This window comes from Artibeus jamaicensis, unplaced genomic scaffold (genome assembly GCF_021234435.1).
Source record: "Artibeus jamaicensis isolate MK-2021 breed Jamaican fruit bat unplaced genomic scaffold, CSHL_Jam_final contig_354, whole genome shotgun sequence".
In the NCBI taxonomy this organism is placed as follows: domain Eukaryota; kingdom Metazoa; phylum Chordata; class Mammalia; order Chiroptera; family Phyllostomidae; genus Artibeus; species Artibeus jamaicensis.
Window position 1 is genome coordinate 45,752,797 of NW_026521803.1, and position 15,201 is coordinate 45,767,997.

The window sequence follows — 15,201 nt, forward strand, 5'->3', positions numbered from 1 at the left end:
GCCAAGCCCCATCACTGGGGGGGGGGGGGAGAGTAGCAAGGATCCTCCCCATAGATTCCCAAGGCGAAAAGCAGCCCTGCTCTTGGGGGGTTTCTTCCGTATTTTAAAAACAAGCATCTTCCGGTCACTGACGTGTGGTGCCGTGGAGGGAAAGGTAAAATATTCTTTCTTTTTAAACAGCGAGCCTGCTTCTGCCTTGGCTGGTGTGGCTCAGTGGATTGAGCACGGGCTGTGAACCAAAAGACCATCAGTTCAATTCCCAATCAGGGCACGTGCCTGGGTTGCAGGCCAGGTCACCAGTAGGGGGCGCACAAGAGGCAACCAACCACATAGTGCTGTTTTTCTCCCTCTCTTCCCCTCCCTCTAGAAATGAATAAATAAAATCTTCAAAAAATTAAATGAATGAACAAACAGTAAGCCTACTTCTGAATCCACAGAAAATGTTGCCACCTTCTGCTCTATGGATTAAACCCACACAAAGCAAAAGCCAGCCGGTTTTGTACTCATTTCCCCAAAGCTATCAAAGCTAATTCTATCAAACGTTATCCTGAAAGAGGAATCAGAAGGCTGATTTTCAAACTCTAACATTTAGAGTAATTCTCATAACTAAACAACTCCGCAAGTGTCTTTGAAAGTGGCCCCAGGGGCCCTGGCAGGCGCAGGGGAGGCTGGGGGGGGGGGTGTGCAGGGGAGGCCAGGAGGGGCAGTGGGCCCGCGGACGTGGACGGGGCAGGTCCCACAGCAGGTACACTGCTTGTCTGGTTAGGAAAAGCACAACCTGAAGCACGAGCTGTTTTCAGAGACTCTCTGGGTTGGTATTTTTTTTAGATCCTGTTCACCAATTAACCACAGCACGCTAAGAGCTTGCTTTGATTTTCTCAATGTCTGGTCACCCATCCTTCCCTGACTCTGGTCACCTTCTGGGGTCGGTGGGCAGCAGGAGCAGGGTCCGAGCCGAGCCAGTGGCCTGTGGTCCCAGAGGTGTGCCCCAGTGCAGAGCCCTGGTCACGGGAGAACCCTGGAGGTGCGCGGCATTGGGAGGTGCGGACGGTGCAGGCAGGGCACAGCTGACAGACCGCTCACTCGGGACATGGACTGGGTATGAAGGCTCCAAACACAAGGAAGGGGCAGAGAAAGAGAAGTCCCGGCTGGGTGGGTGGTTTCTGAAGGGGACTCGGCCCGGGGCATGCCCAGCACTGCAGGGCAGGATACTGGGCGTCTGTCCTCTGCAGACAATGACCGCGCTTTGCTGGCCACACTGTAGTATTATGAGCCATGAATTAAAATACATCATTAACATCCTGCCCAAGCTTATCGACTGAGAGGACAAAAGGCCCATTCTTGGAACAAATGGGGAGAAATTCCAGAGCAACAATGAGGAGTTCCTCTCCCCACACCCCAATCTGCCTGAGATTAACAATTCCGGGCTTATAGTCCCCAGACCCGGGTCCCAGTGGCTCCATGAAGTGATGCTTTCACTGCTCGCAGAGTAAGGGCCCTAATGACCAGGCCTGAGGCTGCCTCGCCCAGGCCAATCAATAATCCATTATGAGCAAACTACATTTCCACTCTAATAAGGAGAAATGAATAAAGGCAACCAGAATCGGCTGCATTCACATGAAGCCCACCCCACCTCCCCCACAAAAGAAAAAAGGGCCGCAAACCCACTCTCCCAGGGGCAGAGAGATGTGCACCCCTCTCTAACTGGCCCCCTTCCCCGCAGCCGGGGAACAGTGCGCCCACACCTTTCTGCGGAAACATCTTAAAGGTGAGTCCCGCATGAACCACCTGCAGGAGGGTGCGAGCTCCATCTCCTAAAACAAAGTCCTCCTTTAAATTTTTTAACGGCACCAATGAAATCACAGCAAACGCCAACATGTTGTTTGCCGAACACAACTGTGTGACTGCCGTCTGTCCTCAGGTTTGACTGACAAACCCTGATGTTCCAACAAGGCGGGCTTCGATTTCCCACCTCCTCCAAGACTGCAGCCTGACATCGGCGCACAGCGGCGGCTCGAGTGCCACAGGACAACCGCAGGTTGTCCAGCAAGCAGGTGACCTTGGGTGAAGTTGTTTCCCACAGTTTGTCAAGAGCCCAAAGAAATTCCTGGTTCAGGAGAGGAGACAGGGCCCCTCTGCACCTCTAGACGGCAGGGACGAACGGAAGCACATTCCGGGCAGCGAGGAAGGTGAACCAATACAACTCCGCAGGAAAGTGAAAACTAGAAATGGCTGTGGACAGAGCACAGAGTCAATCAAATCTGCCCTCACGGGGCACAAAACGCACAACATGCAGTCGTTCCCAAACATGTTCGGGCAGCCCACGAATAAAGGAGCCGGGTGTGGGAGCTTGCTCTCCCTGTCGTTAATAGCGTCCCGGAAAACCCGAAGTTATGGAATTATAGAGACTTTAATAAAGAGGCGTCCATGGGGAAATAAGGGGAAAGTTTTTATATCAAGAGAAGTGTTCTTTTACTTGTTTTTCTTTTGCTCTCCAAAATTAATGCCTTCATGATACCTTTTTTCCCCCACAATTTCCCAAGTCTTAAGTAATAACTTTACCTATTTGTCCTTAAAAAAGTAAACTTTACAAAACCATAAGAAGAAATACCACCAAACAAAAATACCGAGGGCTGCAGGGCTTTGCACACTGACACAACACAGGCCGCTCTCTGGCCACGGGGGCGTGAGCCGCACGTGCCGTGAGCGTGCTGTCGGGTTCCACGGCCACGCCCCGCACCACAATGAGAACGCCGTCCTGAGTAACTCAGAGACGCTGAAACCGGGGGAAGACCAGAGAAAAGGAAGACTCGTGAATGCCTATGTTTAAAACGAACAGCGAAGGCCGGAGGCTCGGGTCAACAGTGAGGGGGAAGTCCCATTGGAAAGTGGCTCACCCGCTTCCTTACTGACCCTGAACTCAGAGTGCAGAAGCTACCACCAATTCAGTACCTAATAAAAAATTTTTTTAAGTTTTAAATTATCAGCAGTGAAGACAATCAGTACACAGAGAAACTCACTGTATTTTCTTGCTACGTGAAACCTCGTACACTGGACAAATCCTTAAGAAATTTCCATTATCTGATTGCAAAACATATTTTAACAAAAATGCATTTCCATGAGTGAGCTGTCTTTTATTCCACAGAAACCAATGGCAAAGGCAGGATGTCCCCCCAGCACACGCGCGCTGGCCTCTCTTCCCGCCTGGCCTCGTCCCCCCTTCTGTGCTTCTGGTGCACGAGCCCGGAAGCCCCGCCGTCAGCTGAAAGGAAGACCCTGCCAAGAGCTCGGAGAGTGACAATTGTCTGCAGGGCGCCGTAGACCGTTCCACCAGACGCTGCCTTCTCAGGTCTGCCGTTCAGCATGGAAGTCGGCCCCCAAACCCCCTGCATGAGGGGCGCATGGGGGCAAAAAGCAAGCACTCCAATAATCGAATCTGCTGGACTCCAACCAACCGCCTACAAACATGGCCTGTGAAGACACCCCGAACTGAGTCTGCTCTCAGGGAACAGCCGATGACGGCACCCCGTGCACGACATCAGTCAGGACTTCGGGTGCCACTGTGCAAACGCCGAGCAATTTCTTAAAGGACCCAGCTCATCGCCAGTGCACCTGCGCTCTGGGAAAGGCGGGGCTGTGCAGCTTCTGCAGGAGCGAGCTCTTCTGAGCTGCAGAGAGCGGCTCCCGACATGAACGTGATGTCCCCCCACCCCAGGGTTTGTCCAGCGGGCGAAAGTGTCTAAACCACACTTTCGGGCGCCCTGGGTGGCACACGCTGTGGGTTCTGACTCTGAGATAAAAAACCGTCCACAGTCCCTTCAAAGGAACAGAACAGCACCAATGAGCAAAAGTCCACTTTAATTCCCCACGATCACGTTCTAGTGCTGCTGGACCACGGAAGGTAAGAAAACGCTACACCTGGCCTTGCAGAAACGAGGCCTCTCGCCCAGCAACAGCTTCTGGTAAGAAGTAAGCATCAAATGCAACGAGGCATGTTTCTTCATATTTCAAAGCTCCTTCCTAGCCACGCCCCCACCCCATCCCCAGAGAGGACAAATATCGGCCTTGAAGTCTGTCGGCCTGGCCTGGACATTTGGGGAGACAGTGTGTGCTTGTGTGAGCACAGCCCTGTCCTGTGGCCACAGAGCAGAGACGGCTGTCACACCGTCCTTGCCAATGGTTTCCGAGGACCTGAAGACCACGACGGGGTCCAGCGGCTACTCCTGGGTCGCCCATCTGGGGCCCCGAGGCCCACGCTCACCCTCAGCACAGGCCTAGCGGGCCGCCAGCCAGGAGACCTGCTCCCGAGTCCTCCGGTGCCGTGACAGGCACCAGACAGCAGGAACGCCTCTTTGGTGACAGGGCCCCTTCTCGTGGACGTGCTGTGCAGCCCACACGGCACACTACGGCTCCGGCCGTCCCACGGGACCCCGCTTTATGACCCATGGCGATACGCCAGACGGGCCCCTCATGAGCAGACGCCTGCGGGGAGGAAACAGCCTGACACGGCGGCGGCAAGCCCTCCAAATCCACCGGGTGCTGGGAAATGAAACACAGCGGCTCCCACGTATGCTTCCCGCTCCACCACCCAGATGAGCTGCTACTACAGTCATAACAGCGAGGAGGGGCAACAGGGGCCAGGGCGACTGCCCTGCACCCCCCCCTCTGGTCCCCGCATCTGAGGGGCCACAAAAGCCCCCTCTGTCCTGAGAGATAGGCTGCATCACCCCAGGGGATGCCAGCGGGACCCCACTCCCCAATCTGGGCCCAGCTCCTGTGGCTGCACCCCCTCCAACTGCTCAGGCAGAGCCCTACCCGCCCTTCGGAGTCCCGGGGCCACCACGGGCAGCCTGTCTCCAGGGCAGGAGGTCGACCTGGGGCCTTGTTCAGAACACCACACCGCCTTGTGCCTGCAAACAACTTAGAGCAAGCTGGTCATCCGCAAAATCCAAGTGTGAGACGCCCGGGGCTGAGCCACACGAACTGGCCCCCGAAAATGCAGCCACGTCTGAGTCTCTTCTGTGCACGGCCACCAACGTCAGACGAGGACTGCGCCTGCCTGCCACTGCGGTCAGTGCTGCCCAGACCCTCTGCCCCGAGAGCTTCTGGCGGGCCCCCCCCGGCCGTGAGCCTGACCTCGACCCCCAGCAGCAAACAGCACTCCTCGCGCAGGCGGCAAAGGACACTGAACCTCAGTTCAAATGTTACCGGACAAGCTGCAGCCTCCCAGGGAGAGGTCTGCACCCCAAACCACAATCACACCTGGCCATACCTGCCATCGGAGCGAGGCCATCAGCCACATGGGGCGGTGGCTGGGGGCACCATCAGCCTCCAGGAGCCCAACCCCGTCCAAAAACCACAAGGCAAGTATCGGGCAGCTGGCAAGGGGCAAACACCAGCCAGGTTGTTGTCACCAGCCAGGGGCAAGACTGGGGCGCAACCCTATGGACCCCATTCTTCCGACTTTTCACGCAAGCCCAGAAGCTCAGGAGACACAGTGGAGTAATTTGCTCCTCTTGTTAGTCAGGGTGAGTTTCTAGATTTGCATAACCAGAGTCTACTGCGTCCAGCACCTGCCAAGGAAAACAATCACTAAAAAAAAACCTGCAGTGAAAGGAAGGGACACACGTCCCAGACCACCAAGCCCATGTGGCGTTACTGTCCCCTTGTTCACCGTGACTATTTATTCCCATGTGTTTCTCGAAGGAAGAGAACCGCAGGAACTGGTTTCACAGCCAACAGAACTTGACTCTCGAGGGATGACCACAGAACCAGGCGGAGGCCCGGTGTCTAAGGGGACAGCGGTCACAGCCACAGTCCGCTTGTGAAGCCCCAGGCCACCCCATCTAACGCAGCCAGTCACTGGCGGCCTCACCGGGCATCCGCGCCCAAGGGCAGGTGCCGACCTCCTCTCTGCAGGTGGCTCTCTCTGCCCCTGGCTCCTCCAGCCCTCGAGGCCAGTGTTAATGTCGAATGTCCCGTTTTCCTCCGGGCATCCGCGCTCGTGTGAAGGAGTTTCTGACCCCGAGGGCTTTCCCAGCTGCCGGGGAGCCCGCGGCCCACGCCTACGATGGCCAGCCCAGCCCAGGGACAACTCAGGGACTCCGATGGCCAGCCCAGCCCGGGGACAACTCAGGGACTCCTTCCTACAGATTCACATCAAACCACGTCACGGCTTTTGTCAAACGAGAATGCCCACACGCCTGGGGCAGGAGGAAGACACACCACCCTCCTCATACGGAGCTGCACGCCCAACATGGAAGCTTCCAGAGTGCCCCCTGCATCACACACAAACACAGCCTTCGAGTCCATGCCTGTCCCCTGCTGTACCGGGCACAGACTAATGACCCCGCTCCTGGGAGACCCACCCACCAAACACCAAAACCTTCCCCTCTGCCCACACAGACGGACACACCCACACTCAGGAGGCCGGGACACCAGGAGGTATGGGACCGGGGACCGCCCTCCCCGGGATGGGCAGTGGCAGTTTCACTGGGAGGCAGACTGACACCCGTCCACCAAGCCCGCCCAGATAATGAAAGGCAAGCACAGCCCCTCCCCAGCCTCAGGCTCAGACCTGCTGACGCAGCCCTCCTCTCCCGGGAAGGTTCTTCTACCGTCCCGAGGTCAGGAAGAGGCGGAGCGGGAGGCTTCACAACGAGCCGATCTTGTTTAGTTACTTTCTGCTACCATCCAAGGCCACGTGACCAAGGGAAAAGTGTTTCTGCTCCCAGGCCTCAGCCCGAGCCCCAGGTCTGCACACGCCACAGGAAGCGTTCGCTGGGAACTGACCCGAGTTTCCGGGGGTGGGGAGGGGGGAGGGAGAGGTAAATGAGTAACAAGACCCTCCAGTGCACCCCTGGGGGTCCTCCCCCTTAAAGCTGGTGCTGTGGGGACCAGAAACTATGAACTCCACCAGCCCCCCCACCCCAGCCTGAAATGAGCAACTTCTCCTAGTAATCACACTCTAAGAAAGTTGGCTAACTGCTTTTCCTTAAAGAGAAAGTACAAGGATGGGAATGGACAAAGCCTTCCTGGGGCTGCGGTGATGTTTCAGAATCGGTCTCCCTGAGGGCAGCTAGGAGCCAAGTCAGCGCCTGGGGTGGCTTCCCGCCCCACCTGAGTGCCGGCCACACTCGGGACAGGGCCGGCCCTGAGGCCACCCGCATGACTCCCTGACCGTCTCAGTGCTCCTCCTCTGGGCCAGCTGTCCTCTTGGGACACATCACCAAAGCCGACCCGCCCTTCCAACACACCTGCCCTACACCAGTGCCCAGAAGTGCCGGCAAAGGCCTCTGGACCACAGACCTGTCCGCAGCACCCGCCCCATGTCTGAACTCACAGGGCAGCTGGGGGCCAGACCGCGCCACCACGCCGACCCAGGGAGCCAGCCCAGTCCCCGTCCCTGCGTGCCCCCGCTCAGCCCCACGGAAGGCTTCCACGCCGACGCCACAGTGAGCTGCAGAAATGACACTTGCAAACATCTTTTAAAGCCCCCAAATACTGCACCGCCTGAGCCCTAAGCAGGGTGTGAGGGTGTGTCTGCTCAACCCTAAATTACACACCCTTTTTTCAAAACAAGGAGAGGCAGGAGCCACTGAGGTAAGACCTCGTGGGAATAACCTAAGTCACACACCGCAGGCCCAGGAGCTGGACCCACAGCTCATGGGAAACCTGTGTCCCTGCCCGCCCCCCCCACCCCCAAGCTCCTGGAGCCTCCGTCCGGAGGCCAAGCGTCTGGGAGGACTGTGGGCCAGTGCCCCAGCCCCCACGTCTGGCCGCTTCGCTCACAGAGCAGTCGAGAAGTTGCCCTTTATTTTCCCACTTTCGGCAGTTTTTCAGCCAGGTACCCTTCAGACCCGAGACAGGTCTCCTCGGGCCCTTGGGAGGCTGGGCAGGGTGGACGGGTGCGAGGTCTGAGCACTGGGCCTGACGCGGAGAACCTGCCTTAGGAGGTCAAGGTCGGGCAGGGTTTCTGGAGCGTGTTCTTGGGGACGTCTGCTCCACCGCGCGGCCGGGCGCCCTCGAGGACAGGCCCCACGGACGCCTCCAGCCGCCCGAGTCCCACGTCCATGACACACCAGCTGTTGGACAATCTGCTTCGATGCTTCCACATCTGGGCTTCTCAAACAAGGCACGCACTTCTCTGACTCACTTCTTCCTGGGCCGGGACGAGCGTGTGGGCTCAGGGGCAACGTCCTGCGTCCGGCCCTCCACAGGCCAGGGAAGAAATCCGTGGCCGAGGGCAGCCACTCTGCACTCACTTCAACTCCCACAGAGCAAGAGGGGCCTTGGAGAAACCTCCGTTTGCCGCCATCACCCCCTTGGCCCCCTTTCACCTCCCCCACCCCCTTTCCCTGTGGCCAGCACCTGGCTGTTCCCTGTGTCTGTTTGTTGCTTAATCCACGCTCGGATTTCCCACTGTCCCGGTGGGCCCGGGGGCAGCTCCAGAGGCCGACCAGCAGGAAGAGGAGACCTCCAGCACGGCGCCCCGAAGAGCCAGGGTCCCCGACCAGGTCCAGCTTCTTCTGACTGTGACCTTGCTGGGGACAACACATCTCCAGTCACTCAGCGTCCAAGCCCCGACTGCACAGAAGCTGCCCCCTGCCCTTGCAGACACCACCACACGGGAGGCACAGCCCTGGACGCTCCTGTGCCCTGCGCACCCACCCCACACACAGTGGCCCCTCAGCACGGCCTCCCGAGGCAGTGCCGTCCGAGCACAAGGTCATCGAGGAGGCGCAGGCCCCAGCCTTCTGCACAGCTGTCGTTCCGTCAGCCCACAGGCCTGCGTGGCACGGAGACCCCTGCAGGAGGCAGAGCTCACACCGACAAACACAAAGGCTGGGACGCAGGGACCCCACCTCGCCTTGCAGGCAAACTTCCTCTGAAATGAGAGACCCCAAGATGAAAGCAGCAGCCTCCTTCCCCACTGCTGATCTGGGGGAGAAAAACCAAGGCAAAGGCTCTCGCTCCGGGCAGGCACGGAGGCCGACGAGCTCCCGTCAGCTCTGCGGCTCAGCCCTGGAAGAAACGGGGGTCCTGGGTACCCGGACTGTGTCCGCACCCCGTCACGTGTCCGACCATCTCCAAACCACAGACGTGCGATACCAATGGGGGAAAAAACACACTGGGAGGGACTTCCGGTCTGCAGTGTGGTCACGCCCTCGGCGTCCCCGGCTGCTTCCAAAGGCACTTAAAGTCCATGCTTATTTTTTTTTATTTATAGATTTTTGAGGTAGAAAAGAAGGAAGAAAGAGAGAAGAAGGCCGGGGGAGGAGGGAAGACGCAGAGAGAGAGACAACAATCTGCTGTTCCACTTACTGATGAATTAATTCATTGGCTGTTCTTGCAGGTGCCCTGACTGAGGATCAAACCCACAACCTTGGCACATGGGGACAAGGCCCTAACCAACTGGCTACCCCACCAAGGCCCTTTTCAGTTTAATAAAGTTATAGTGTCTCCACGTGTTTAGCTCTGTGTGCCTGAATATAAATAACTGATGTCAAATTAGAGTGCTAACATTTCCCGGCTGGAGGGCAGTCTCCTCCTCCTCCCAGCAAAACATAAAATTAGCAACCGCCATGCAGGGCTGGCTGGGGCTGCAGTCACCAGCCCAAAATTGCACCCAAACGTATTATTATTAAGGACCTCCTGCTCTTCTTTTTAAAATATTACTAAGAAAGCTACACTCATTACAGCTCTATATTTAGTGGGCTTTTTAAAAATAAGCTGTTGGAGAAGTCTACGGACGAGGGTTATGCAGGGTGGGCAGTCTGAGGAAACCGCTGGGGGGTCAGCTGACATCTCCTCCCTTGTAGGGTGAAAGCCCCCAAATCCTCGTCACCGTACCCACAACTGCACTGCGGGGAGACTTCTCTCGACGGACCAGGAATTAAGTGAAATTGCTGGGCCAGGCCAAGGGCGGAGATCCCCACTTTCGATAAAAGAGATTATGGTAACTTCAAGTCTCCTGACCAGAAACTTCAATATTTTTAAAAATTAAATTTCATGCTGGGATTGGACAGAGGCGTCACTTGCTGTTTTTATCTTCTGAAGGTGAAGCCGCCCTGCACTGGGAACATCAGACAGCGGCCTGGGTCTCTCTCAACTCACACTCCCTCAGCGGAGAAGGCAGCGCGACCGGCCACTTAGAAACTGTTAAAATGGCAAATTTCATGTATGTTTTATCACAATAAAAAATTCGAAGTAAAACTGTCTAGGTTTTTAATGCCTACGATCACTTCAGATACTTTAATGTAACCCTCCCTTAAAAGTGGTAACACAAAGTTTAAATGAATACTTCATGGAGTACTTAGGGAAACAATGTATCGTGAAAAGCCCGTGGAACAGACCTGGAACAGAACAGACCGTTGGAAAGTTTGGAAAGTAGTAGCATTCGTTAGAGTTTTAGAGTTCCACACGCTCAGACCGCCACGAGAACAACAAACTGTTCGGTGAAAGATGTTTTTCTAGACGAGGCAGCCAGTGTCCTGGTTCCCAGCCACGCGGCCGGCTGGCAGGTGACCGCGCTCCACTGTGCATCCTCTGCTGTGAGCTCTCTGGGCAGAAACACACAGAGAAGCATCCCCTGCACCCCCCACACACCTTCCCCTCCCGCAGGAGCGAGAAGTGGTCAGGACCCGATGCCATCCCACGGCTCTAAGGACGAGCCCTGGGAACAGTGCGTTTCCATCCAGCGCCAATCTGCTCTCACGGCCGGCTCCGCCACAGATCCCATCCAAGTGGCCGTGTTGAACGGCCCAGCGGCGAGGCCCACGGAGCCCGTTCCCAGAAGCTCTGGAAGGAATACCTGAGTCTTCCTGGCTGGCAGGTCCGCGTGGACCTGCTCGGCGCTGCCTCGCTTACTCGAGAACTTGAATCCGCTTCGGCTTTTGTCACGAACACTGCACAACCACGCGGGCCAACGGCAGGGCCGCTCCTCCTGAATCCATGTGAAGTTCTCCATAAACCCTGCCCGCACGCAGAAGTCCATCAGAGCAAGGAAACGGATTTTTAAGACCCCTACTGTACCCCCTCCTGTACCCCAGTCTCCTTTTCCTGAAAACGTCTCCGTAAGCTGACCAGTGCAAAGACACCACTCAGGCGGTTTAACCCACACACACCACAGGTACAGATCCCCGAGGTCCCTCTCCAACCCGCAGGCCAGACGGAGCAGGAGGCGGTCAAAACACAAGCCCACGAGGAACCTCAGGAGCACAGTTTCGGCAGCGTGGAGGCTGCATGTCCGTTCCTGGCAAACCCTTGACCTGCTGCGCCCAGGGGCTCTGCCACTCCGGCCCCGTGACAGGGGACAGGGGACAGACAGGCTGTGCTGCCACCCGCCTCGCCCTGCCGCCCATCAGGGCACCAGCCGCCCGGTCCTCTCCCCCGGGCCGGGCCAGGGCCTCCGCTCTGTGGCTGAATCTTCGCCCCTGACGGTTCCCAGGTGAGATCTGAGCACAGGCATCAGGCAGACAGGAGGGGTTGGTCCCATCCTCAGCCACTGGCCCCGGGAGCCACACACGCCAGGCATCTCTGGGGCCCAGGGGCTGCGGCCACGACCGGAACACGCCACACAGGGTGCTCAGGCCTCTTTGCAGACGAGTGGATGGTCCCACTGGTTTGTGACGTCACCTGACAGAAGATGCCCACACCCTGCACACACCCGACCTCGGGCCAGCCCTGGGACACCTCTGCCCAGTGGCCCAACACGCACCACGTCCCACAGTGCGTACCCTTGGCCCTCGGCTCCATCCCACTGTGTCCAGGATGTCACTCTCCTGTCTCACAATCGCTCCTGCGGTGGGAAGCATGACCCTCCCCAGAACCCTACAGCCCCTCCTCGGGCCCCTGCAGGGCACCCCACATCCAGGCCCCAGGAGAGGGTGCCCGGCCCTGAGTCTCACCACATCCAGTCCTGACCTCCGACCCCAACAGCCTCGGAGACATCAGCCTGGGGCCCACGCTTGCCTGCCTGCCACACCTCACACATGCGTGCATGCATGCATGCACACACTCAGTCTCACATACAAACGTGCACACATGGCGCAAACACACGGGTGTGAACACGTACACACACAGGCGCTCACTCATGCACGCCTACACGCACGCTAGGACCACCGCCCGCACTCAGCTCTCATAGGTGCCTCCCCCGTTCAGGAAGCTGACTGCACACGAGACCGGGACCGGTGTCCCCACCAGCCAGCCGTCCTCCCCAAGCCTCGTGCAAAGGTCCCCCCCAAGGGGACTCAGGCCTCAGCAAAAAGTACCAGTGCGAGAGTCTGGCCAGAATCGCTGAACCCAGGGAGCAAAGGAACAGAAGCAAATCTAGACACCCACGGTCTGCACGCGGGCTCAACGTGAAATTAAATGTACATAACGTGAAATAATAAATTAGCAACGGTGGACCCAAACAACACCCAAAAAAGGAATTGCTGTGGGACGTGGAGGAGGAGACGAGATGAAGACAGAGGGGGAGGCACGGCGGGGGGGGGGGGCATTGCTTCATCTTCCCCACAGAGGAAACCGGCTCAGTTACTGAAGTTCATAGATTGAGAAACACAGTTTAGGCAGAAGTTATAAATATAACCCCTGATGGAACTGAAAACATTAGACTTTCTACATAGCTTCTGATTTCAAAAATTAAAGTAAACAATTCAGAGACCAATGAACAGAAAATGAAGGAAAAAAGGGAGAAACATAAAAGTTTTTTTAATTAGGAGAGAAAAAATATCTTAGCATTCCTATAAATGGATAAAACTGTTTATTAAGAATATTCTGTGACTGGATAAAAACCTCAATCCAGTAAGTGTTTTCCATGGAGACACCTGAAACCACCCCAAAAAAGTGAGACCTGGTCACAAAATATACCCAGAAATGCACAGAAAAATGCGAACAAAAGCAATAGTACGAGGGAAAATACCAGTAAAAGTTTAATCCGTGGTTTTAAAAAGGCACTAAGGTTGCACAAAAGCCACAGTGTTATTATTAAGGGTAAAAAAAGAGAAATCACAAAGAGGGTTAACTGTCCTTAAACTTTTAAGTCGAACAACACAGACTAAAATCCAGGGCAAACGCCCCAGCGAACACATGGGAAGACCCCCGGGCAAGAAGGGGTCTGGGAGAAATGGCGGACCCCCCCTACGCCCAGTAGATCAAAGAGACTATCGCAACGGTAGAGCACTCGAATCAAACGAGGAAGGTTTACGTAACCTGCGACTACCGAACCCCACACCTGCCACCTTGCTAACGGTGACAGGGGAGGGGGCCCCTCTACCCTGACCCCCAAGATGTTCTCTCCCAGGGGCAACCCCAGGAAGGGCACGGGTCTCAGGGGCTGCGGGGGAAGGACCGGGACACCAAACTGACATGCGGAAACAGCACCAACCAAAGTTCAGCCGTTTGGAAAACGTCGGACTCTCCACAGGACTCGGGAGGGAGAGGAACGCAGCCAAGTACGACCGAAACCTCTCCTAAAACTCCCCGTGGAAACAGGAGCGCTCCAGCCATCGGAGGCCGTGGATGTACACCAACAGGTGGGTCAAAAACTGACAAAAAGGGTAAAATCCCTCCCATTTCAATTTTAAAAACGAATGGGAAAAAAAGTAAAACTGATAAAGCAACCGCTTCTTTGATCATCCAATGAGAAAAGTGATTAGCTGACCTAATGAACTAAAGCAGGCCCTGGCCGGTGTGGCTCATGTCGCCAGTTCGATTCCCAGTCGGGGCTCAGGCCTGGGTTGCGGGCCAGGTCCCCAGTGGGGGACATGCAGCAACCACTGAGTGGATGTTTCTCTGCCTTTTCTGTCTCTCTCTTCCCCTCCAACAAATGAAACAGGTGAAATCTGTTTTAAACAAAGAAAGTCGCACATTGGGAGGAATTGGGGTTACCGACCACCAACAGAAGGAATTTAAAAGGATATGTTTTTCAAAATTCTGGGTTAATAAATTGGATAATGTGGATGAAGGAATGGGTGATTTTCTACTAAAATACAAATGTCCAAAGTTTACTCAGGAATCAACAGAAAAAGTAACCAGAGCAATAACCGTGTAAGAAATGAAAAGAACTGTGGTATACGCCTCTACCCCCTCAAATTCAAAAACACCCCTAAATTCAGACGTGTTGGAAAACGGTTCAGACACACGCCGTCTGCAAGTTTCCGGAGCAAAAAGAACTTACATGGGACGTAAGAGACAAAAGGATAAACAAAAGGCAACAAACGCAAAGCACAAGGTGATTCTCCTAATAACCCAACTGTCCTCAAAGAGCAACAATTCAAGAAACACTCTGGAGAAACTGACCAAGCGAATGAACAGGCGATTCATGAGAAAGAGTCAGGAAACCTACGAAATGATCAACACCACTTGGAGTTTTTGCATTCGGTGAGACATTTTCCCTATCACGCTGGCCAAGACCTGAGGGACTGACGACACCCCGTGGGGACGAGTACTGGCCACCGCTCACACTGTCACTGGGGCTGGCTACGCAAAGGCATCTCGATACCCGGAGTTGGAGGGTGTGGCAAAACCCATCAGTTCAAGTGCCCCTTCATCCCAACGCTGCATTCATCCCAAAGAGCTATGCCCACAAGAACACAACACTGCCGGAGAGTTTCTCTGCGTTCCAGGACAAACCCCCGACAGGGCGGAGTAAATGCTGGGCAGCCTCCTGGGGTGGGCGTCCGGGTCCCAGAGGCCGGCTGCACCCAAAGGTGCTCGCAGCCACCATCTGTCCATCTGTCCCATAGGTGTGAGCAAGGAAGTACCCTCTGCACAGCCCTTGAAGGGGGACGTTGTGAAAATGTTAGTGGTCATTAAGCTCGTGTATTTAAAATCCCGATACAGTGATTAGCACACGGCAGACAGTACAGTCGCTTCCGTGAAATAAAATCATACCCGTGCCGGGAAATGTCCAACTCACTCTTTTGTTCCCAGATGCGATTTCCGCTCTAGGTTATAGGTATCCTGATGGCAAAGGTGACGACTGGAGTCTGGGGACTGTGCCTTTTGTGTCGTTCTCTGAAAAGAAAGCCTCTGACTCCGGCGGGGGCTGTAACTCAATGGCTCAGACAAGTGTGGGTGCAAACAATGTGTCACCGCTGTGACACCGCACCCTCCCTAAGCCCCCTGTGCCGTACCTGCAGACCACTTGCAAGTTTCTATGACACTTGCCTTTGAAAACCTCTGGATGTCTTGAAA

General features: G+C 55.7%; 1 protein-coding gene across 5 annotated transcripts in view; it reads right to left on the reverse strand.

Annotated features, from left to right (window-relative positions):
• Window positions 1-15,201, reverse strand: part of ZNF516 (zinc finger protein 516) — a 72,282-nt gene that overhangs the window by 39,727 nt on the left and 17,354 nt on the right. Inside the window, exon 1 of one of the 5 annotated variants that reach the window (XM_037145866.2) lies at window positions 6,578-6,629. The exons of the other annotated variants lie outside the window; for them this stretch is intronic. The gene's annotated coding sequence lies outside the window, so the exon portion shown is untranslated. Of the gene's footprint in view, window positions 1-6,577; window positions 6,630-15,201 lie in introns of those variants that run through there. 5 annotated transcript variants of the gene reach the window in all.